This window comes from Danaus plexippus, chromosome 26, assembly GCF_018135715.1.
Source record: "Danaus plexippus chromosome 26, MEX_DaPlex, whole genome shotgun sequence".
In the NCBI taxonomy this organism is placed as follows: Eukaryota; Metazoa; Arthropoda; class Insecta; order Lepidoptera; family Nymphalidae; genus Danaus; species Danaus plexippus.
This window is the reverse complement of record NC_083554.1, coordinates 6,286,741-6,309,733: the sequence shown is the minus strand read 5'-3', so window position 1 is coordinate 6,309,733 and position 22,993 is coordinate 6,286,741. Positions and strand designations below refer to the sequence as shown.

At 31.1% G+C, this 22,993-nt stretch overlaps 6 non-coding genes across 6 annotated transcripts; 3 read left to right on the top strand and 3 right to left on the bottom strand.

Moving 5' to 3' along the window:
* The first annotated feature begins 1,398 nt into the window (after positions 1-1,398).
* Trnan-guu (transfer RNA asparagine (anticodon GUU)) lies at positions 1,399-1,472 on the top strand. Its single transcript has one exon. It is a non-coding gene; the product is annotated as a tRNA-Asn (tRNA).
* A 5,357-nt stretch (positions 1,473-6,829) lies between these two features.
* Positions 6,830-6,903, bottom strand: Trnan-guu (transfer RNA asparagine (anticodon GUU)). The gene has a single exon. It is a non-coding gene; the product is annotated as a tRNA-Asn (tRNA).
* A 4,305-nt stretch (positions 6,904-11,208) lies between these two features.
* Trnae-uuc (transfer RNA glutamic acid (anticodon UUC)) lies at positions 11,209-11,280 on the top strand. Its single transcript has one exon. It is a non-coding gene; the product is annotated as a tRNA-Glu (tRNA).
* Positions 11,281-11,456: 176 nt separating this feature from the next.
* Trnan-guu (transfer RNA asparagine (anticodon GUU)) lies at positions 11,457-11,530 on the bottom strand. Its single transcript has one exon. It is a non-coding gene; the product is annotated as a tRNA-Asn (tRNA).
* Positions 11,531-12,787: 1,257 nt separating this feature from the next.
* On the top strand, positions 12,788-12,861 carry Trnan-guu (transfer RNA asparagine (anticodon GUU)). The gene has a single exon. It is a non-coding gene; the product is annotated as a tRNA-Asn (tRNA).
* Positions 12,862-21,244: 8,383 nt separating this feature from the next.
* On the bottom strand, positions 21,245-21,316 carry Trnae-uuc (transfer RNA glutamic acid (anticodon UUC)). Its single transcript has one exon. It is a non-coding gene; the product is annotated as a tRNA-Glu (tRNA).
* Positions 21,317-22,993: the final 1,677 nt, after the last annotated feature.

Genomic DNA, 22,993 nt, shown 5'->3' with positions numbered 1-22,993 from the left:
CGTTACCTAAATTAAAGACGAGCCGTAATTTCTGTTAATTATGAGATTTATAACATGGGTAATCTATATAAAATATAATAATTTTATTTATAAAACATTTATTTAGTAATTACACTTATAATAATGTTATAACTTTTCGACATCCTTTACAAAGATCCGATAGCAGAGCATATATTTCATAAAATATAATAAAGATACTAATAACTATAAATAACATATGAAGAGTTAGTCTTTCCAACTAAATATGTATTAGTCCAATTTTAGTGAACAACAGATCAATTCAGTATAAAAAGCAATTCTATCCTAACAACTAGTTTAGAAAATAAAATCACACAGAGAAGATTAGAATAGTTTACCTGCGTCTGTGTTTCCTTCTAGTAATATTTTTGTTGTCGTCAAGAAAATTATGAATAGGTTATTACTGAAATAGTGCGTTCGCTTCCAACGACTTCATTTCCACCTACCAACGGGTGGAATGATAGGCAAGTACTATCCAGTCGAAATTAAAATTAATAATTTAATGACGTTTAGATTTCCAACTCATATTAATGTGGAAATGTTACCTATAAATTATCTCTACTAATAGTCCCTAAACCAAATAGTCGCTTATCGATCATTATTGTCTTAGTTTAATCAAGAAACGATCAGAAATTTCAAAGTGCTATTAGTAAGTTCGACATAAAATTACTACTCACTTAAAATTACAATAATATACATAAACATTTGGTAAGTTTGATATTATACTGATATCTGGAACAAAAAAAAGAGGGAGTAAAGTAGATAAGTTACCCGGATAGCATTTAGATAACTTAGAAACAAGGTATTGACTTTCTTGTGGGGACATAATGCGGAGCTAAAGCCAGGATAAACCACTAATTTAAAGTAGATTAAATAGCAAGAAAGGAATGACATTTCATGTTCTCTAACCATGGAAGAGCCTGCCGTTAAGAAATGCATTCGTTTTTCACACGTATTTCACAGCTACCACCACTTGATAACCTGATAATGTGACGATTGGGAGTGTTTTTTTTTATCGCTGACTGAGATTGTAATTAAAGTAAAGGATCAAAAATACTGCATAAAATCTTGTATATAATAAAAGATAACAAACTCTGCAGTCTACTGCTGCCAGCTGGTCATCCAAATGTAACTTTTTCAAACTGTTAAAAAATCACTGATTGCCTTACATGCATCATCATAATTATGTAACTTGAAAAGTACATCGTCTACCTTCAGATGGTTAAATGTAATTTTATATTAATATATTTTTAGATACCACTCTGTTATTCTTTCAATACAAAATTATTCGGACTCTACAACAGGAAAAAATATAAAATTATCGAGATTAAGTAAAATAAAATAATGGGCCACAAGAATGATTTTCTTCCTATTGTCGTAGCCTCCGTGGCGCAATCGGCTAGCGCGTTCGGCTGTTAACCGAAAGGTTGGTGGTTCGAGCCCACCCGGGGGCGATTATTTTTTCAGTTAACATTTAGTTTTCGGATAAGGAGTGATTGAGTCGTTTTATTTGAAAAAACTGAAAGTGCTTATTTTTTAACATAATTTAATGTACTTTTATTTGTAAAGTAATATAATTTTGATTTACTTATTTTACCCTCTAGTGGGAGGTCATATATGTAAAAAAGTAGCCCATTTGATTATTTCCTTTTATAATTACTAGTCTATTCTGTTGAAGTACCTAAAATTAATATTGTATATGTTAAAATAAAGTATTAATTAAAATACCAACAATTGAGTCAAAACTCTAACACTCGGAATTCTTTCAAAACCTCACTATAGTACAATTCCTAACAGTACACATAAACTTAATAGATTGAGATTTTTTATATTGTTAGCGTCATGACAGAATCAGAAGCGAATATGTATAAGTGTTTTGCGAGAAACGTTACTTTACGTGCCTACCTGATGGGAAGTTGTCATCATCAGGAGTCATCGGTCCCGGTGTTGCGGATGCTTTACCGGCCCTGATTGTGGAGAGGGTACCTGAACGCGTGATGTTTGAAATACCTTATGTTGTAACCCTCTGGGAAACCTCAGGCGGGATATCGTACCGTAACGTAGTAAAGAGGGCGGACAGAAATTCTCTTTCACCGCTCTACCGAGAGAACAAGAGGATTAATTCTCGAAGGGAATCTAATAGGCTCTCACTAATTCTGCATTTTCCTCCTTTGTTTCGGCAATCTCCTTCGTACGAAACCTGGAAGCCGCATAATAAACCCTTTTTAATTCGAAGGTCTCTGAATCCTTCGCAGATAATGCTGTAGATCAAGCTTGATGTTTGGAACTGTTTCGAGTGTACCCATACTGCGATCGACTTACCAAACCAAGGTTATAACTTGCCGCACGTGCAAATAACAGAGCTGCCTAAAATTCTCTCAATGCATCCCAGTCTACTGACATATAAAACCATACAAGACGTCTTCCTGGTGGACAGGGAATCATTGTTTGAACTAGTTGTGCCTCGTTGTATACCAGGCAATGATCAGATGACCAAAGGTCTATATTGAAGGATACGTGCTTGCAGTACGAGCAAGTAGTAAAAAACCAAAATGTTTTCAAACTATCCACAAGTAGGTCATAGGCTTAAGACATCAGATTTCCTCCACTAATAAAAGGCAATTATTATTTAATTTTATAAGGTTTCGTATTTTCTGAGTTGGCGTTCACGGGATATTTTGAAATCAAATAATACAATTCCATTCTTAATTTACGGTCTTCGCAAAAGTTTGCTTAATATAGAAAACTTTCCAAATAAAATAAACATAATTAGTTTTTTCAATTACTTGGCATGATACTAAATGTTAGGATGGTTTTTGTCTTTATGGAGAAACAAAATTATTCGATAAAACAACAACGTTTAAACTAAACATTAACATGAGGTCATAAGTCGTAATATTCATTAATTAGCACAGCTAATACGAGGGCAAAGAGAGGTGTACCGTGTTGATTGATGTGCGCCATCATTTACGGGATTTCCGTGTTTGATCCCATGTCTAGTAAAATAAAATTTATGAGAACATATTAGATACCTTTTAAAGCCTTAAATATCAGTTTTATTACTGTTGAATCATTTATTTATATACTTTATTTATCTTACATTTCATTGATGTAATGTTTTGTTAGGTTACTCTGACCTTAACAGTATTGTGTAGGATACTAATGTAAGTATCTCCGTATCTCTACCTGCAATAACGCAGTTCGTCTAACTTCAGTACTCAGTCTAGATTTCCTTTGGGAAAAAAGTGACCGAGACATAGAGGTAATACATGATCCAGACCCATGGTGACTAGTCTTAAAAATCTATAACCGGAAGTCTAGGCTGGAAGATATAATAACCACTAGACGAAAAGATTATTTTCCACAAGAATTTAATACAATAAGAACTTAAACAAATAAATACAATAAATACTTAATCACATTCAAAGCTATTATAATATTTAGCCATGAAAAATCTAAAGAAGTGATGAAAAACTCAAAAAATAATAGAAATATTTCATTTAAAATCAAAAACATAGTCTTATTATATACAATAAAAAATATAAATTATAAAAGGCTATACTCATATTGTGAACTGTTTTTCTTTTAACCTCACTATGCTCTCATAGTGGTATTGTTTTATTTCTATGGCTTCTACTACATATGTTCTGCTTGAAATCTATGCATAGAAAAGGTACATTAAAATTAAGGAAAAATATACGAGGATCATCTTTTAGTCATTGACGATAAAATTAAAATTTCATAGTTTTTAGTTGAGTGTTATCGGTGGGACGGATGTAAGAAACCTCGCAGTCTCTTATTTCTTATAATACTTACAATAAGAAAAACATTGTTCTCAGTTTTTCATTTAAACTGTTTTTACTTGTAGACTTGATAAATGATAGCAAGTTGACACTAGTTACTTAGCAAACTACAGTATTGTAAGCCTGTGTAACATTAGTGACATTATTTAGTAATATAATTTTTATTATTTTATTATACAAGTAAAAATATTATATTAAAAATATTTTACGAAATGAAGGCAAAATGATAAATTAGCAAAATTAACCATATCGAAAGACAGTTAATGCAATATATGTGAATATGTTTATTGAATCTATTAAATAAACGGTCATTTGCTAGAATATTTTTTAACTTATTGTTTGGGAGTAATTTGATAATAAACTAATTATTATCTTTTAGCTTTAGGTACACGACATACTTTAAGAAACACTTTTAAAGATTACACTAGAATCTTGTTAAACGCTGCCTTTGAAAAATGAAAAAGTACTTAATGAATCTAGGAATTTATTTATCCCTTTTCAATTAATGTTACTAGAACAAATGAGATAACATGAAAATAGGTCTCACTTTAAAGGATAATATTGACAGTAACGAAAAAGCATTTGTGGGTTATGATAAATTGTTTGAAGATAAATTTTACAAGAAATCTATTACCATTAACCCCGTACTGCAATCTAAAAACCAAGGGTGACAACTAGCAGATCAGTGTTTAATATATATATATTTTTAAGTATCGTTTTTTGTCTTTTTTGGTATTTACTCAATGCCACATCCAACTATAAAACATAGTTTGAAACAATTTAGAACACTATCGTTGCATTGAGAATATAAAAGCTGTGAGTTATGTAGGATCTAATGTGAAAAAGTCATACCAAGTTGCAATAGATTTCCTATTAGGATGTTATTTTCCCAACCCAATTTGTTTCACTTTCACTACATTTTAATGGAATCTCATCCATATGTACACCGTTGTGTCTTCAAATATTGTCGTTTATAGGGAATAATGGCTCTCAGAACCATATCAATAAAAAACACAAGATATTAGTGAATAAAAATTGTTTTGTATATTTCGTTAAACTCAATTCATATTTCCACCAGTGTCATGTGACAATATAACATTTTAGATTACAGTTGGTTTGTTGAGATAAATTTTATTGTTCATTTTATGTTATACACTACACACTAGTTTCATCAATCATTGTGGACTTATTTTTATATATTGTAAGCGCTTACGTAGAAATATTGTTTCACGACAACAGCAGTTCTCGGGTTATATCACTTTATCTTCGCTAATGTATTACTATTATTATACTAATTTGTTATATATATATATAAATAATAACAATTCTGCCGATATTTATTTATATTAAAAATAATTTAAGAATGAAATATGATAGAATTCTGATGATATAAAAATCTCTTATCTCACTTAACACTAACTTTGAGGTAGTTGTAAAAGTTTTAAACCGTGTCTGCAGGGACTAAATAAAAATATTAAAAATAATTAAATTGAAAAAACGGGGAACCCAACGTTCCGATAAAGAGTGACGTATGGGTGTTTTTGATTAAATTTCATTATTATTCTAAAAAAATATAACTTCAAATTAGCAATCTGATTAATATTTTTGTTAATTTGTATATTTGTTCTTTAATGATTTGACACTTTAAGACCCAGTTCCACCCAGCTCTGATTGTTAAATCTAAACGAGGCATACTAACGAACCTTCAAAAATATAATTGTCTGTCAAAATATTTACGTCCCACGACGAAAAATTAACAAGGCATTATTAAATGACACGTTAAATGACCGCCTACCAAATTATTCGTTCTTATGATAAGACGACCAAATTGAAGTTGTAGGGTTTAATACGACATGTTTGCTACGATGCACCACTTTATCCCTTGATCGTATATATTCCTCTATACGCCACTTGTTAGATAATGCGACCAAATTGTATATATCGTTGATTGCATAGATTTGGCACACAAAAAGCTTTCTTTTCAGTTTACTAGATGTAACCTGTCAAAATCGTGATGCCAATTTATTGTGTTTTAAATATAAACATAAATTGTGCTCAAGTTGTAAGTGATGAAAAGAGTACCTAATTTGCAATGTCATGGAAAAGCCGGGGGGCAAAATTTTCGATCATATGAAAAAGAAATTTTAACTCATCAATAAATACAATAAAATAGGCGAAAATAGTAAAACAAACGCTGTTACTAGGGCTACATAAAATCAGGGTAGGATTGGACATTTCAGTTTTGACAATACAATATATTAACAGTCCGTTAGCCATTTGACGGACCTCAAGAGCAGGAATTAATATTAATGTCTTGTTAAGACATCTAAACAGGCATTACTGCGCGGTGGGACGCTGTGTCCCACCGCGCTTTGGACAGTCCGTCAAACGCCTTAACAAGACGTTATTTATTTAACAATGATTGGTGATCCTGGGCCTAAATATATCCAGTTTGTTATTCTTGACGAACGATTTATTTACTAAATGCTCATAAAGCTTTTAAAAAACCTTTTTCTTGTTTATTTTACCTTTCACCTCAATAAACTTTATACTTTGGTGATGGTTTTCTGTTTTCCACTTAGAATTTATTTAAAACAATAAACAAGAAACTCAATTCCTTCAAGTATTAATTACTAAATATTGTGTCGATAAAGTAATAAAATATTTTCAAAGAGACAGTTACTTTATAAAATATACAAAGAAGGAATTTAATGTGTTAAATTTACATCTTCAAATGTGAAGTCATTAACAAAATACTTAAAACGTTATATATTATACGTTTGATTCGTTTAAATCATAAAGTTTTCCCAGATCATATCAAATACTTTCTTAAATATATCTCCTTTTTTTTGACACGATGTAACAAAAAGGTAAGACATATACATAAAATATAGTAAAAATACACGCTTATGAGTTCAAGTTAAATAATCAACCTGGTCTGTCTTAATGAACATTTCGTTCTCACTATTATTTTTCACAGACGCTATGGACGAGTCAAAAGTAATGTCCGCCCCCGGGTGGGCTCGAACCACCAACCTTTCGGTTAACAGCCGAACGCGCTAGCCGATTGCGCCACGGAGGCTTATACATGAATATATTGTTTTAATTAGACATCATTAAATTAAATTATAAATTCGATAAGATAAGTAATTATTAAGTATGTAAATGCATATGCAACATTTTATCTTTATTTGAGACACGAAACAAAAAAATATCGTACTGGAAAATTATCATTTATATATCTTTATATGAAGTTTGAAAAGTACATTTAATAGATTAGGTTCTTACAGAGTGACAGGACAAGTACAAAAAAAAAAACACAAATTATAAATATTTGCAAATAAATCAATAATATTTTTAAGTCGGTTTTAACAAGATTAAAATTCACTTTTTACTATGAAGGGACTTTGTAAGTGATATTAAATTTTGGTTCCACTATTTAAGTTGTTCAACAGCAACATCAAAAATTTTCTGTCCGTAAGAAAGTCTTGTGAATTTTATGTTACAAAAAATATTATTATCATTCAGTATCTCTATTAATATCAGATCATCAAAGCGAATTCATTTTCCTTGTAACGTAAATATTACGTGGAAAGAATAATTAATTGTGCTATTGTAGGTTACTGTTAACTTGTTTGTTCGAAATCTTTAAATCTGATTCACTAAAATAATCCTAAGAACTTTAAGAACTTCGACACAAAAGCATTTTCTTTCTATAAAACTGTATCAAACTCTTACTGGAGAAGAATACCTTTATATAATTAATTTAGCACAACAGCCTTGGATTTTTTGTAAAAACCAAGTTTTTTTGAAAACAACTACGTCATATTAAAATTAAAACGTAGTTTTTATATTTGAGATTTTTATCTTTTATCTTTTAGTTTTTTTTTTTTTAACATAACAATTTTTTTTTAAGGTTTTGATTGACAACTCTTTTTATCTGAATGACTAAACCGTGTTTTTAAATAACAAATAATACTTACCAGTACGCTTCTGATTTACAATTTTTTTATTAGCTACATCTATTGAGTCCTTAACATTATTGTGATATATAACTTTAATATAGTTATTCTCATTCAACACTTCGCCCTTTACTAAGTATTATAATTGTGTTTAGAGGCCACTTTAAGTTTACTAACGAATGTAAGGAAATAAAAAACTTTATTAGCCTACTCGTAGCCGCTATACACTGGTTACGAAAGGTTGGTTGTTGTATTATACCCAGGGGGAGGGGGGTTATATATTTTGTATAGTTAGTAATATAATAATTTTTACCAAGTCAAATACTTTAAGAAGCGGAATTTCTTATCATTTTAAGTATTATTTAACAATGTCATGACCATAGGCCTTGCTTGCATTTTCGTTCCAAAATATTTTTTAATATTTTTTTTTTTTTAATTAATTAATGATTTCGTCATGACAACCAAGAGTCTTATTATTGCGTTTTGAACTAATCTAATTCTGTTAAATATAAATTTTCCTTACTCTCATAAACTACATTATTTTGTATTTGTTATATATTTTCTATGTTGCAAAGTCCCAATCTATAATAAAATCTTTTAAAGATCGTCATATATTCCACTAAATAAAAAATCAAATATAAGATAAAAGTCATAACCTTAGGATCTTCTATCCATACTGTATACTAATCGGATCTCAGGCAGGAATTTCAATGTCTTTAAAGCTAAACATGAGGAATATTTAAAAAATTACAACTCAACGACAAATTATTTCAAATTAACTAAATCCCTCTTGTAAATGAATTCATTTATAATGTTCACGTTAAAAGCTTTGTTGATTGACATTTTATGTTGCGCTTAGATATTACATAGATTTTTTTTAGATGAAATTGCTACTCAAATGATGCTGTAAAATTGTTCCAAAATTAAAACCTTTTGGAATTATAAACTTATTATTTTAAACTCTAATATGATTAGTGGTTAACATAATAATAATGTTTACATTTATAAAACTATTTCATTATATGTAATTATGAATTAAAATTTGTAGTTAATTCCTCTTAGTTTAATATATTCCAGTTCTATTAAATTAAGAGTATTTCTTTAAGTTTTATTAGTTTTTTGTAGTTTCTTAGTAAATCGTTTTAAACACTTTTCTCTTTCTTGCGTCATAAAACAACGTCATGACTTAAAACTATAGGGTTTTCCATTAAGGGCGCTTGATCTTTGAAATGCAAAAAAAAATACATGTAGGAAAGATATTTGCAAAATTTTTTTTTCATTTGGAAGGTCTATCGACCCCATTATGTATGGAATATGACATCATTCAAATGACCGCCACGGCTTCGGTTGGTGGCGCGCACACGAAAGGTCCAATTTTCGATGACTCTGGCGCACAAATCGGGCTGTATTTGATCGATGGCGTGGCGTATGTTGACTTTGAGGGCATCGGTGGTTTGCGGCTTGTTGGCATAGACCTGCGACTTAAGAAAACCCCACAAGAAAAAGTCCAGCGGGGTCAAATCGCACGATCTCGGTGGCCAGTTCACGTCGCCTCCGCGCGAGATGACCATGTCCAGAAATTGCTCGTGCAGAACTTCCATCGTAGCGTGTGCTGTGTGGCACGTAGCGCCGTCCTGTTGAAACCACATGTTGTCCAGATCCATATTCTCGATTTCAGGCCAAAAGAAGTTGGTTATCATCGACCGGTATCGCTCACCATTGACGGTGACGGCCACACCATTATCGTTTTCGAAAAAATACGGACCAATCACGCCTCCGGCCCAAAATCCGCACCAAACAGTCACTTTCTGCGGGTGCATTGCCACTTGGTGAACCTCGTGTGGATTGGTCTCGTCCCAAATACGGCAATTTTGCTTGTTGACATAGCCATTCATCCAAAAATGCGCCTCGTCGCTGAAGATGATTTTTTTGCCAAAATCGGCGTCAACTTCCAACTGCTCTAATGCCCAGTCAGCGAACACACGGCGCTGTCTATGGTCATTAACCTTGAGCTCTTGGGTCAGCTGGATCTTGTACGGGTGCAGGCTCAAGTCACAACGCAAAATTCGCCAAGTTGTCGTCTGCGAAAGGCCGAGTTCCTGTGCGCGACGCGGAATTGACTGCCGCGGGTTTTCGAGGACACTGTCGCGCACAGCGGCGATATTCTCGGCAGATCTCGCGTTACGTTGACGCACGGGAACCGGCTGATTGTTAACTGACCCGGTTGACTCGAATTTGTCCACCAATCGACGGATAGTCGACTCGGCAGGACGATCATCGCGACCGTAAAACGGGCGAAGTGCGCGGAACGTTGCTCGAACTGAAGACCCATTTTCATAAAACAATTTTATGATTTGCACGTGCTGCTCGACACTGTCACCTGCCATGGTGGTTTGGGAGGACGGAATGAATATAACACACTGCATTTGACAGCTGTCACTCAAACAACATGGCCGCAATCAGCTGTCAAAGTTCAAGCGTCCCTATTGGAAAACCCCATATAATATATGTATATCATTTAACAAATAATTTCAAGGGGTCAGTGCAAAATACTGGAAATGAAATAAATAAAATCAAATGTTTCTTTTAAGAAATTGTTTTTATATAACCTAAAAAAGTGTTCATTGACATTTAATAAATAAAAAATCCTGACCCAAGTAAAGCTAAAACTAATAACCTTACCTAATAATAATTAAAAAAATACGACAAATACACAAACATGAAGTAAGGCTAACGTATTTCATTTGTATAAGAAAAAATTATATAAATAAAAAATGTTATGTAAATTATAGGTCAAAATCGAAGAAATTAAAATATTACGTAAATTAAGTTGGAGGCTCATTCTCTTGTATTACCACCTCATCGTGAGTTCTTTGGGGTTTACCAGCGTCGGCAGTGCGTCTGTAACAATAACAGCTCGTCTGCCCGTGATCACGGTTGCTGTTAAGTAACCGAAACGTCGGGAGTATGTAGTTCTTTACAAAAATAAATCACGCGTAGTTCATCCGAAAAATACTTATTTCTTTTAAAACGAATGAATACCTACAGGTCACTTTATATTTTAACACTACTAATTTATTTATTATTAATACTAATTCATATTAAATAATTAATAATATCAATCGCGTCCGATATATAAATAGAAAAATAATATTTATATAACTATTTTGTCCTTTAGTGTATCTATATCTAACCTCAGCAAACCTAACTCGAACGTTCAAAAATATTATGTAAAAATATTTATTTTATCTATATTATTAAAATGTATAATGTGAATCAGACGTCTATTATTTATGATCCCAGATTGATTAATAACTAATGCAGATTAATTCTTTATTGAACATGTTTTGAATTGTATAACTAATCACGTCATGGAAACATTTCAATCGTAGGTAAAATTTAGATTTTTTGTAATGCTCATGACATCCCGTATGGTCTAGTGGCTAGGATACCTGGCTTTCACCCAGGAGGCTCGGGTTCGATTCCCGGTACGGGAAATATTTTTTATTCGTTTTGTTAGGTTAAAGTTGTTTAAAATATGGCCTTTAAAATATATTTACGGAACATATTAGTAAAAAAAAAAGAATTTCTTTAAATCAATTTCGTCATGCATGTTCCAAAAGCAACGTCGTAGCATCTTTTTAAATAATCATAATTTATACAAAATAATATCCGCCCCCGGGTGGGCTCGAACCACCAACCTTTCGGTTAACAGCCGAACGCGCTAGCCGATTGCGCCACGGAGGCTTATAAAATTTGGCTCCAAGAAGAAATTTGATAAATCGCTTACTATAATTTAATATCTAAATACCTAATGATCATGAACACTTATGAAATTCCATTTTATTTATTTAATTGTATCTTTGTTGAAATTTAAGCAAAATTGTGAAAAAAAGGATAAATAGGTCAAAATGAATAGGCAAAAACAATAATATAATAAAAATATTAAGTAACAAAGAATTATTCAGATAATGATAATTATTTCTCGTCACATTAATGATCTGCTTTTACCGAGTGTTGTTGTGACGTAGATGACAGCACAGTCGTGGAGTTATGTGAACCCAGTCCTAGGGCTAGTTGCGATTAATTAACGTTAGAAAGGGCGGCCATGGGAGAGCGTGTTCATTGCCCAGTTCAGGCAGCCTCCGAAAGAGGAGTTGCCAGTCTTGTGAAATTTAACGCCACCAAAACACAAGCGTGTCTTTTTACCGCCAAGAGGAGTCCGATCAGCTTTACTCCAACTTTTCGAAATGTCTCTTTGGAATCCTCTAACCCGCTTCAGATATTGGGTATTGAGGTATCATCGAACCTTAACTTTGCGTGGTTCATTAAGTCCAAAGCTAAGACAGCTGCTAGGAAACTCGAGCTCCTTGTACTAAGTGCTGCAGTTCTACGCGCCTTGACAGGTTCTTTGTATAAACAAAGCATAGGTCAGGTCGTTTGTAGAATACTGCTATCACATTTGGGCAGACGCAGCCAAATGTTACCTCACTTGCTTGGATCTAGTATAGGGAAGTGCAAAAAGGCTTATTGGTTACCACAACCTGATTAAATCCAATCTCGTCGGTCTAGACCACAGGGGAAAAATAGCCAGCCTCTCGGTATTCTATAGGATACACTCTGGAAAGTGTGCACGGGCATTACAAGATTTAACTCCCGCATCTCCTTTCTTTTATCGGACTACTAGACGCACGGTGGGCCTCCATCCTTTTGTAGATTTTCTTCGCATCTGGACGAAGCTCTAAATACTTACTTGTAATCGATTGTTATCAACGACAATAATATGCACAAATTCATTGTAAAATTTGTTAAAAGAAATACAATGTACCTGGTCTTATTTACTTAAAATTGGTTTTTATCTTCAAAATAACTTTATTAAACGTAGTTGTGAACATTTTTATGGCTGATTACTAACTTCTAATTTTTCAAAATGCATCATGGTATTTGCATCAGCTAATGGACCTATGTAATTCTTTACCATATATATACGAACACCATGTATAAGCCTCCGTGGCGCAATCGGCTAGCGCGTTCGGCTGTTAACCGAAAGGTTGGTGGTTCGAGCCCACCCGGGGGCGGACATTGTTTTTATTTTAAATTATCATCAAAATCACGCAGAAACGTTTTATATCAGAAAATCCCCAAGACGTCGTATTGATTTTTGAACTCTAATGCCGTTTTTCGAACTAAGATATTTGATTTTTATAAAAGTGTGAACAGGAATCTTTCCTCATTCAGACTTACACTATATGTATTCCGATGTGAACTATGCACTCCTCTTTACTTGAAAAACAATTTTCCTGAATCTGTGTTTTCTTCCAATTACAATTAAGATGTCTTCAAGGCTGGAGTGAATAGGCTGTCACTGAGATAATGGATTGACCACCCTCATTTCCACCTATCAAGGAGTAGAATTACAGTGAAGCCCTATCCAGTCTACAATAAAACTTGGGCTTAGAGTTTACTGAACGATTACAATCTAAGAGATGATTTTTATATAACTGTTTAAAAATATGTTAATTTATCACTTTGCTCTCACTGCATAAAAAAATTTATAATTACTTGAAAGTAATGTTTTAAATGAATTTTTTTAAAATGATATTTGACAGAAATACTGCGTCGAATAAAACAAAATATTCTGAAACTGACAGTTAATGAGCCGTTAATTATTTCAACTCTGCCTTTTCATTTATCACGACGATGTGTGTATGAAGTTTTTGTATGACATCAAAAGGGAATAATTTTTAATAAGAATAAAAATATCGTTTACGTGATCGGAGCGTGTGAAGGATCTTCTAATAAATATTCTTAGAATTTAGCACGAGAACTGTTATTGTTAGTTTTATGTCTATTTTCATTGTTGTTGGACGGTGAATAAATTTTAATTTAGTCAAAAATTTGTATGTATTTAAATTTAAATACAACAACTGTCTAGGAACAAAATACGTTTACATCATTATTTTCAGTTTGTTCATAACAGTAATAATTACTTACGTGTTATTTTTACAGTAAATATGCGAACAGATATTGAAGCAGTTTTCTTGGTGTTTTTTTTTTCAAACTGTCAATACTATTTTAGGCTTAAGAAATCAGAGTAATATTTGGGACTCCTTTCGCAGTATCTCACCTCTAGGTATTCTGTATTACTGAAAAGTTGATTTTTTCATATTTATACGTAAATGTTGCACGAAAATTAAATTTTAAATGTAAGTTTATGTTAATTAAGTTCATTTATAATATTAATTGTATGTAATATAAGAGCTTCATTAATGATTAAATAAAATGAAAATATATCACTACTAAAACTAATTACTGAATATTACGTTAAATGATTTTGTAATATTATAATTTAGTAACCATCGTTTAATCATTGATGTAATTAATACATTATTAAAATAAAGTTAAGTTATTCATGAAAACTAATAATATTTTATTTTTAAAATTTATGACTTTGATTATTTATTCTAAGTTGTTTTTAATAATGACAATAAATGTTCAATCATTTTTACGAATTTATTTTTTACTTTTAATTTTAAATAATTGTGTTTGTTATCTTATTAATATTTTAGTAAATCTGTCGGTTAAAATCCTGTTTTAAGTATTATCGTTACAGTATTATGCTTAAGGGTATCCTTTGGGTAGATAATTTTGATTCATTGAATCAGAATTCATAGTAAAATGAGGCTTTTCATTGTAGGTATGAAGAATGAATCATTTATTCATTTAGCTTGATTTTTTATTAATTTTAAGAAGTATTAGATAATTGCTTTAAATGTAATTAAATAAAAGTCGTGACAACTAAGGAATATTAACATAACTAATTAAATCAATAAGCAGTAGCAAAAAATTTAAATAACTTCCAAATATTAATGAAGTAATAATGAGGTAATTGTTCCGTGACATACATTTACAGTTGTAAAAATATAAAAAATACCTTAATTTATTAGAACATGTCCGGGAGATTGGCCATAATTTTCATTAAATTCTGTAAAAAAACCTTATCTTTTTATAGAACTTTGTATTTGTAAATAATCTTTGAACAATCGACGTTAAAATATTAATAACAATAATAGAGGTGGTGATCTTAGCCTTGGTCAAGTTACTACAGCTCGAACATGGACTGTCTCCGAGGAAGTACCTCCCTCTCACAGAAGATCAGCGAGAAGTAGTCTTTAGTGGCTGCGTTTCGTCCGATGAGTGAGGGAGCCGGTTGCCCTTTCCCTTTTCCCTCCATTTCCCACTTTTTCCTCCTCCTCTTTCCTAATCGAGGGTGGCAACACATCCGCAAATCTATGTTGCGGATGTCCATGGGCAACGGTACTCCATCAGGTAGGCCGTCTGCTCGGTTGCCCGCGTTAGTTTAAAAAAAAGTAAAAACAATTTGTTGTAGGATCACTTAAAAAATTACATTATTTTAAATCTCGATTGGCCTTCCACGCCAAAACATCTCCGTATGATGACCATGGCAGTAAATTATTCTATTCGTATGGTTCTTATATTCACAGAATAGTTTTTGATCTTATTTATTTAAACAGTTTATTTTTGTCTGTACAAGTGTTCAAATTTAGTACAATTTTCTCGAAACAAATACTGAAACAACGTCCACTGAGGCCAGTCCTCGCAAACACAAGTTTCATAGTAATTTTCTGCACTTCACACACAGCACCTTTTTGAGCAAGTACATACTCTAGACGACTATTTAATTACAGACCTGACTTATTCCCTTTAAATACGCAACTTTAAATACGTTATTATCGTGCACAAGTACGCTTTCAATAAGTTAAAATATGCATTTTCTGTTTTATTTATCTCATTGTCTTGAGCCAAGGAGTCACTTTCTGATTTTTGTTGTGTAATATCTGTATTGTGTGTGTTTATAATGTTTAATTGCTTTTAATTCGGGAAATAAAGGCAATATTATTATTATTATTATATCTGTATCTCTGCTCAAGAACATTTGTAACCATTTATATCCTGCTACCTGACCTTTTTTGTTGAATTTATGGTTTAATAGTAAGTTATCGGCAAAATCGTAAACAATTTTTCTAACACTCTTCATTCTAAGGGGACGTTTTAGACTTACGTCGTTTTGTTATGACTAACTAATAACTTCTTGTTTTCTTCTCCAAATAAACTGGATGGTACCAGAGGCCCCTTTTTGTCATTATTCTTCTTTCGAAGGTTTTTCCTCAAATTTTGTATTGGGTAGCTGCGGCAGGCTTAGAAGATTCATTATTTTATAAAGCGCTTATAGCTTTTAGTGAAACTTCACTCCAATTGCATCTTATAGCTACTGACTTGCGCTTACACTTATTAGGCATCTCACACAAATGGGAAAATCATGTTATTATAAAATAAGATGTAGCTTCTCTCCCGACATAAGAAGGCCATACGGCATGATATACCGTCTAACGCTGGCCAGCTCTCCTATCATCAGACAGAGATGATCACCACCAGCAACTTCGAGGTTAGGAAAGATTTTTCTCGTATACTTTGCAACCAAAACATAAATAACTATTAATATTTGTTTGTTAAATAAAAGAAAGTTATATTCACGTTATGTTACCCCGAACTACCATCATGTCAGTTATTCGCCGATCGCGATAACCGATTTCATACGGCAGGCGTAGAGCCTAAAAATGTGTTGGTAGTATTTTTGTTTTTAAAATATATTCAAAACTACATCAATATTCAAGTTTTCTGGATATCGATATTTTATGTATACATGAACTTACTACAAATATAATATTACAATACCTTGTATCAGTTTATTCATTTTGATGTCAAAGTTATAACAGTAACTTTTCATTTTTCTAAGCGAGATCCATCATCTTAATATAATCTAATAGTCTAATGTACTTTTCTTAGTAGTGTATTTAGATTTAAAAGCTTTTTGAGTGATATTTAACCGTTATAGTTTGTCTTATATAAATATAGAGGAATAAATATAGAACACATTATGAGTTTAACACAATTGTTTTCTTGTAACTTACAACAGATAGTTTAAAGTTTGTAAACGCAACAAAATTATACAAAAATACAAAGCTTTCACCTGTTTTTTCCTAGTATTCTGATCGCTTTTTAAATTCATCAACTAAATTTATCAAATTGCTAATATAATGCTTATATATTAATGGAAATTTGAACTATCATATCATGACAATCGAATTAAAAAGAAATAGTCACACTGCGGATGTGTTAATAATTCCTTAGTTAGAAATACGTTTCTTGAAATAAGTAAACAATACTTTTTAAACATTAAGCCTGTGCACGAACTCAATAAATAACTTATAAAATAGTCTTCTTATGACTATTATGATACAAATAACAAGTATTTTCCACAACAAATACGCTTCAAATAATATATACTAAAAAAATCAGCTATGTAGTTTTAAAAGTATTTGTATCGTATAATCTCAATGAAATATTTTGTGGTAAAAATTATTTTCTACTAATATAGTGAAACATAAAAGTCCATTGAATGTGATTATCATTTTTTAAATTTAATTACAACATGTTTTTTGAATGGACACCCGCAGGAAGAAATCAAAAATATTTTGAAACTGGCGGTCGTGATTTCAGATAAATTGATTCAAAAGTGATCTATTAAAAAAAAAAAACAATTCGCTTTTTTGTGTTCATGATAAAAACGCATGATTTTATTGTATTTTATATATGTTTTTACCTTGAACACCATTTAATGAATCCTCAAGTTAATCAATTTTTATTGTAAATAATTGATAACTTTTCTCTATTAAAGTGAATTTTCGTAGAATGAATTGTATAAAACGGATTGCGTTTATTCCATTTATGAATTTTAAAGGTGGTAGAACCCAGCTGTGATCATATGACTACAGCTCGAACATAGGTTTCCTAAACCGGGGAAGTACCATCCTCTCACAGAAGATCGGTGAAATGGACAAAGAAATGATACATCCATTTTTCAATCGTATGTTTAGAAGAAAATAAATAATAATAATTCATTACTTTAAAATCTTTCAAGAACCTAAAATGATTTAAAGTGGAAATATTCCAGTGATATATCCCATATCCCGTATGGTCTAGTGGTTAGGACACCTGGTTCTAACCCAGGAGGCTCGGGTTCGATTCCTGATACGGGAATTCATTTTGCTTCCTTGAGATAATGAGTAAATAAAGCAACGATCTAATGTAATAAGATGCCCTCGTTAATCCTCGGTTATAAATATAATAATTATAATCATACAATGAAAGAGTCTCAAAGTGAGTAACTAACAATGTACTATGAAAAGATGTGAGACGTCTTAAAATTAATCTAAAAATACAGGATGTAATGTAAGTTAAAATTTACTGAGAATGTCGTTCATAAACTTCTTTCTTTGTCATATGTATACCCCTGTATATAAGTACATTCAAATCGTCACTTAAAGTATGTTAAGTGACGATTTGAATAATCAAAACCTCCGACAGCTGAGTCTCAATAACCGCCGCAGTTGGGAATAAGACCGTGTTACTGAGTTGCCGGGGACGGTAACTCTGTTATTTAACAATATGTATGATAATGTTGTTAGTACAGTTGTTAGATATGTTCACGAGCTTACTAATGAAGTGTTTAGTGAGCAGTTCTTTGTTGATGCTATTGAATAAGATTCACTTTATGTTAGTACGACGTGATCCTATTAAACTCGTCACACTACTATTAAGATTATTATTGAAATGAGTTATGTATTATATAAAGACATCATGTTCTCAGATACATTAATCCTAGCTAGTGTAATCGATACTATTATAAACTCATTCTTAAAGATAGTTCGTTACAAATATAATATTTTATAAACATATTACCAAGTTTTTCTTGAAATCTTTTACTGTACTTACAAACTCGGTTACGGTATAACACTGATATGGAGTGTAATCAATGATCTAATACTTTCTGACAAAAATTACAATGTTGTCGTACTTCTGACATCTCAGTTTGTGTTTTCATAAAATTATTTATTTTATAAAAATATTGGGTTTTTTTGAAATCACTATTAACGTTAGCCCTACAGCTTTCACAACTTCGTTGGTAGACGGGGCGAATGACGAGACCCTTAAATATTTTTGTACTTGTTACAAAGCTTCATTTACTTCTTCTTATTTAAAAGAGTGGCTAAACAAAAACACTTGAAAGATATAACTCCTATGCCTTCTAAATGGTACCGACCTCATTTATTTTTTCTTTTTAATGCTTAATATTACTTTCATAAATTTTGTTTTGTTATTACCTACATAGCGACTTCATAACTTCATATTAAAAGCTGAACCAAAACTTAATTACACTGAAAATATTCTTATATCTTATTAATTCCAAGTATTGATATTCTATTTATTAATTTCATTAACATTATTTAGAGTAAACATAAGCTACGCCGTGCTGCCTCAAATTTCCATTTCTTAATTGATCAGAGCAAATGGCTCGGTTAGATATTTTTGTATATCAAATTCTTTATAAATAATATATATATATATATATTGTACTGAAATCTTAAATAATAAATAATAAACCGTGTTGCCGTGCTCTAAAGTTTTTTAAAAAAATCAATATTAAGTCTTATTAAACCTTGTTTTCCATTGTTCTCGGTTCGATAAATTTGCATAAACTACTTACAGTACGTACACTGATTTTCAAATTATCATAAATTATACAAAACAAGATATGAACTATTTCTAGAGCAATAATTATGACGTCAATTGCTGAAGCTGGATTACACACATAGGATATAAATACGTGTATAAATGTATGAGACAGATGCCTGCTCGATGATACATATGTTTATATATTCAGACAAAATATCTCACTGTTTTATAAAAACTTCATAATATTTGTACACGAATTAAATAACATCTTTACCTGAAAATCTATATATATTTACGTATATATTTGAAATTATTTCTTGTACAGACGTTCCAGAAACGTTCCAGAAATCAGTTAGATAATTAACTTATGCAGAAGTGGTTAAAGTTATCGTGTTAAAACTGAGTTAATAATATATCTCAATTTAATTTAGGTTAATAAAACACAGAGCAGTAGTCAGAGGTTTCGCTTAATCAGGCTAATGTTTAATTAATGTAATGTGATGAAAACAAAGAATAAAATAAAACAGCTTTTTATCTATTGAATTACTCGACGAGAAATATTCCTTGTTAATATTTTGAAGTGCTTCAATATTTTTGTTACTTTATATATAGGCTTTTTATAGAAAAACTGCACTGAAAATGTTATATTATTATTATTTAATTAAATGATGCCCTTTAAAGAGTAGAAAATTACATTTAAGCTTTAATGAACATCTTGAATGATAGTACCGATCTCAGAAATTGAAGTGAAATTTAAATCTCACTCTCGCCAGCTATAAATAGAGCTTAGAATCGTGTATAATACTTACCAAGTATAAAGATAAAGCTGTGGTCCCACAGACGGCGACATTTGCTAAACTGATGTATATGATATTTTTTAGGAACACCTTAAATAAAAGGCTTTAAAATTCCAATAGCAATTCTGTGTCAGAGAAAACAATTTCTCTAGTGGCGGTTGTTTGTTTTCCATCTATTAATTGTACCATTGGCCCTAAAATGAAAGCTTAAAAATACCCGACAAAGAAATTGTTTTCTTGTCTGTTCATTATTAAATGAATAAAATGTAGTTTTAAATAATTAAACACTTTATAGAAATATGCCAACCGAGCTCATAGTTCATCTAAAGTTAAACATTAGACACCTGCAAGAACATTTCGATATACGGAGATTTTACGAAAACGTTATCAGTCTCGTAAATCTAGAGTAGTGTCGAGTAGAAACCTGTTCTTATGAAGTAGAAATATTAATCTTCATCGTCCGTTTAGCCTTAGGAATCAAGAAATACTACGAAGAACTAGAATTTTACAATAAAAAACTACAATTGAGGTCATTCAAAATTAATCAATGTAAATATAAACCTACATAAACATTTAATTCTAAATAACCAATATTTTATCAAAATAATATGTCACAATATTTAAAAAGCTGTATTGGCTCTTACGACAGTCTGTTACAGAGAGCACGCCCCATCTGGCGTAAATGACGCCATCTTGGAGCGGAAATTATCAGCTATACTGAAAATGGCTCCGATACGCTTATCTGTCTGCCACAAACTACCGAACGCTCGCTTCGATTCTTGATTTCAGATAGTACGGATGGTTGTGGAACTAGAGTGAACTGGAAAGAACCGGATCACGTTGACTTATACACTTACATAAAACATTTAGAGAGAAAATAGATTGTAGCCATGAAGATTTCGAATTGATTAAGAGAATGAAATGTGAGGTTTGGGAACGAAGACTTTAATAGTAGTTGCTTAAGGAGGGATTTACACGTAATCAATAAGATTGTAATTAGTAAAATAAGTATAATGTTATACGTCTTGAAAGGGAACAAATATAAAATATATGCAAACCAAAAAACTTCCCGTACCGGGAATCGAACCCGAGCCTCCTGGGTGAAAGCCAGGTATCCTAGCCACTAGACCATACGGGAGATGATATACATATGTATAAATACAAAACAGTATATATAAATGATATTATAATTTATTATATCAAGTATCAATAACTGGTTTGCCGATACCAGATGAATATAATATAAAAAAAGATTTATTTAAAAAGACATTACGTCATGAATAAACTTAAAATTCCGTATTTGTGTTCTTCATCGAAATAAAATAATAATTAAAAACATATAAATATGTTTCAATTAACAATGTTTTTGTTATTTTAATTAAGAATATTTTTTCTTTTCTAGTTCATTTTTGTAAACATGTTTTAAAGATGCAACCTTCTTGATAAAGAATAACTATCTCAATCAAAATATTATAATAGATGGTAAGGAAAATATGTAAATTTGACATGTCAAGCGTTTCCGACTTTATGACGCTGAGACATGACAGATTATACAAACCCTTTATGTAAAACACTTACATGTAAAAAATTAAAAAAGCAGCTTTCATTACTATTACAAAAAAATACAATATTTTAATTCCATCATATATTTATTTTATTAAACATAAAACATCACAGACTTGTTTTATTAATTAAAGCAAGGTTAATTAATTTATGTCAGAGTGAGTCAGCTTGCACAGCGACTATATTTTATTAGGAATTTTAATATTTCGAAATGTTAGCGCCATAAAAAATTTATTTTATTTATTTAACCTAAAGCAAATCTTACGATTAAGACTAATGTGATCTAGTCCGGAGAAATTCTATAAAAGGAAAACTAAAGGAGCAACGAAAATTGTAATGTGGACGTCCCATAATAAACTAATAGTTATAAAGATCTACGAAAATTGCCTTAAAACTTATATTTGATTTATTTTTTTTATGAAAGGTTTAAAAAATAAATTATGCAATATTTAAGCAACCAAGATTATCAGTATTAATAGTCCGGCTAAAATAATTTTATTCATTTATCACTATCTATTCCTTTATTTATTTAAATGAGGCATTTGTCTTAATTTATTATTCGTGTTATGAGATACATTTAATAATAATATAAAATATTTTAAACTAATTACACGAAGGTAAATTTCCAATTATACGGTCTTTGTATATTTATTTTGCTTCATCGGTTCTGTTGTATTCGCTTCTAATCTGGAGACTTCATAATTCATAAAGAATTTAAAAATCTTTTGAATAGCCGTTATAACGATATTATTGTCATTTAAAAATATATTTATAATTTTATCAGACTTCGGTTATTACGTAAAAAAAACATATGCTCGTGTTTTTTTTTAATAATCTGATAACCGGCCAATTCATTTATATTCCTACACAGAATCTTTAAAACCACATTGTCCTGATGTAACTCTATATCATTCTTACCTTAAAGTTTAACAAACACGTCCATAAATATTTGAAGCTAATTAAGGAACAGAATAAATTTATAATTTTATTATTAACATCGTAATATTTGCGTATACTGGAGATAGCTACTATTAATATCGTGATTCCCAGCCGTCACGCCAAATGCATCGGTTGCATCAAGCTCGTTAGGGATTGGACTGTCTTGATATTTGATTGTATAAAATTTTCATAATCATATATTTTGTGTCTATTCAAAGGTATTCACTCATACATATCTGATATCGTACTTTTAATGTGAAGACATTAAGAATAATGATAACCCTTAAAATTTTAAATTTATAATTGACACTCC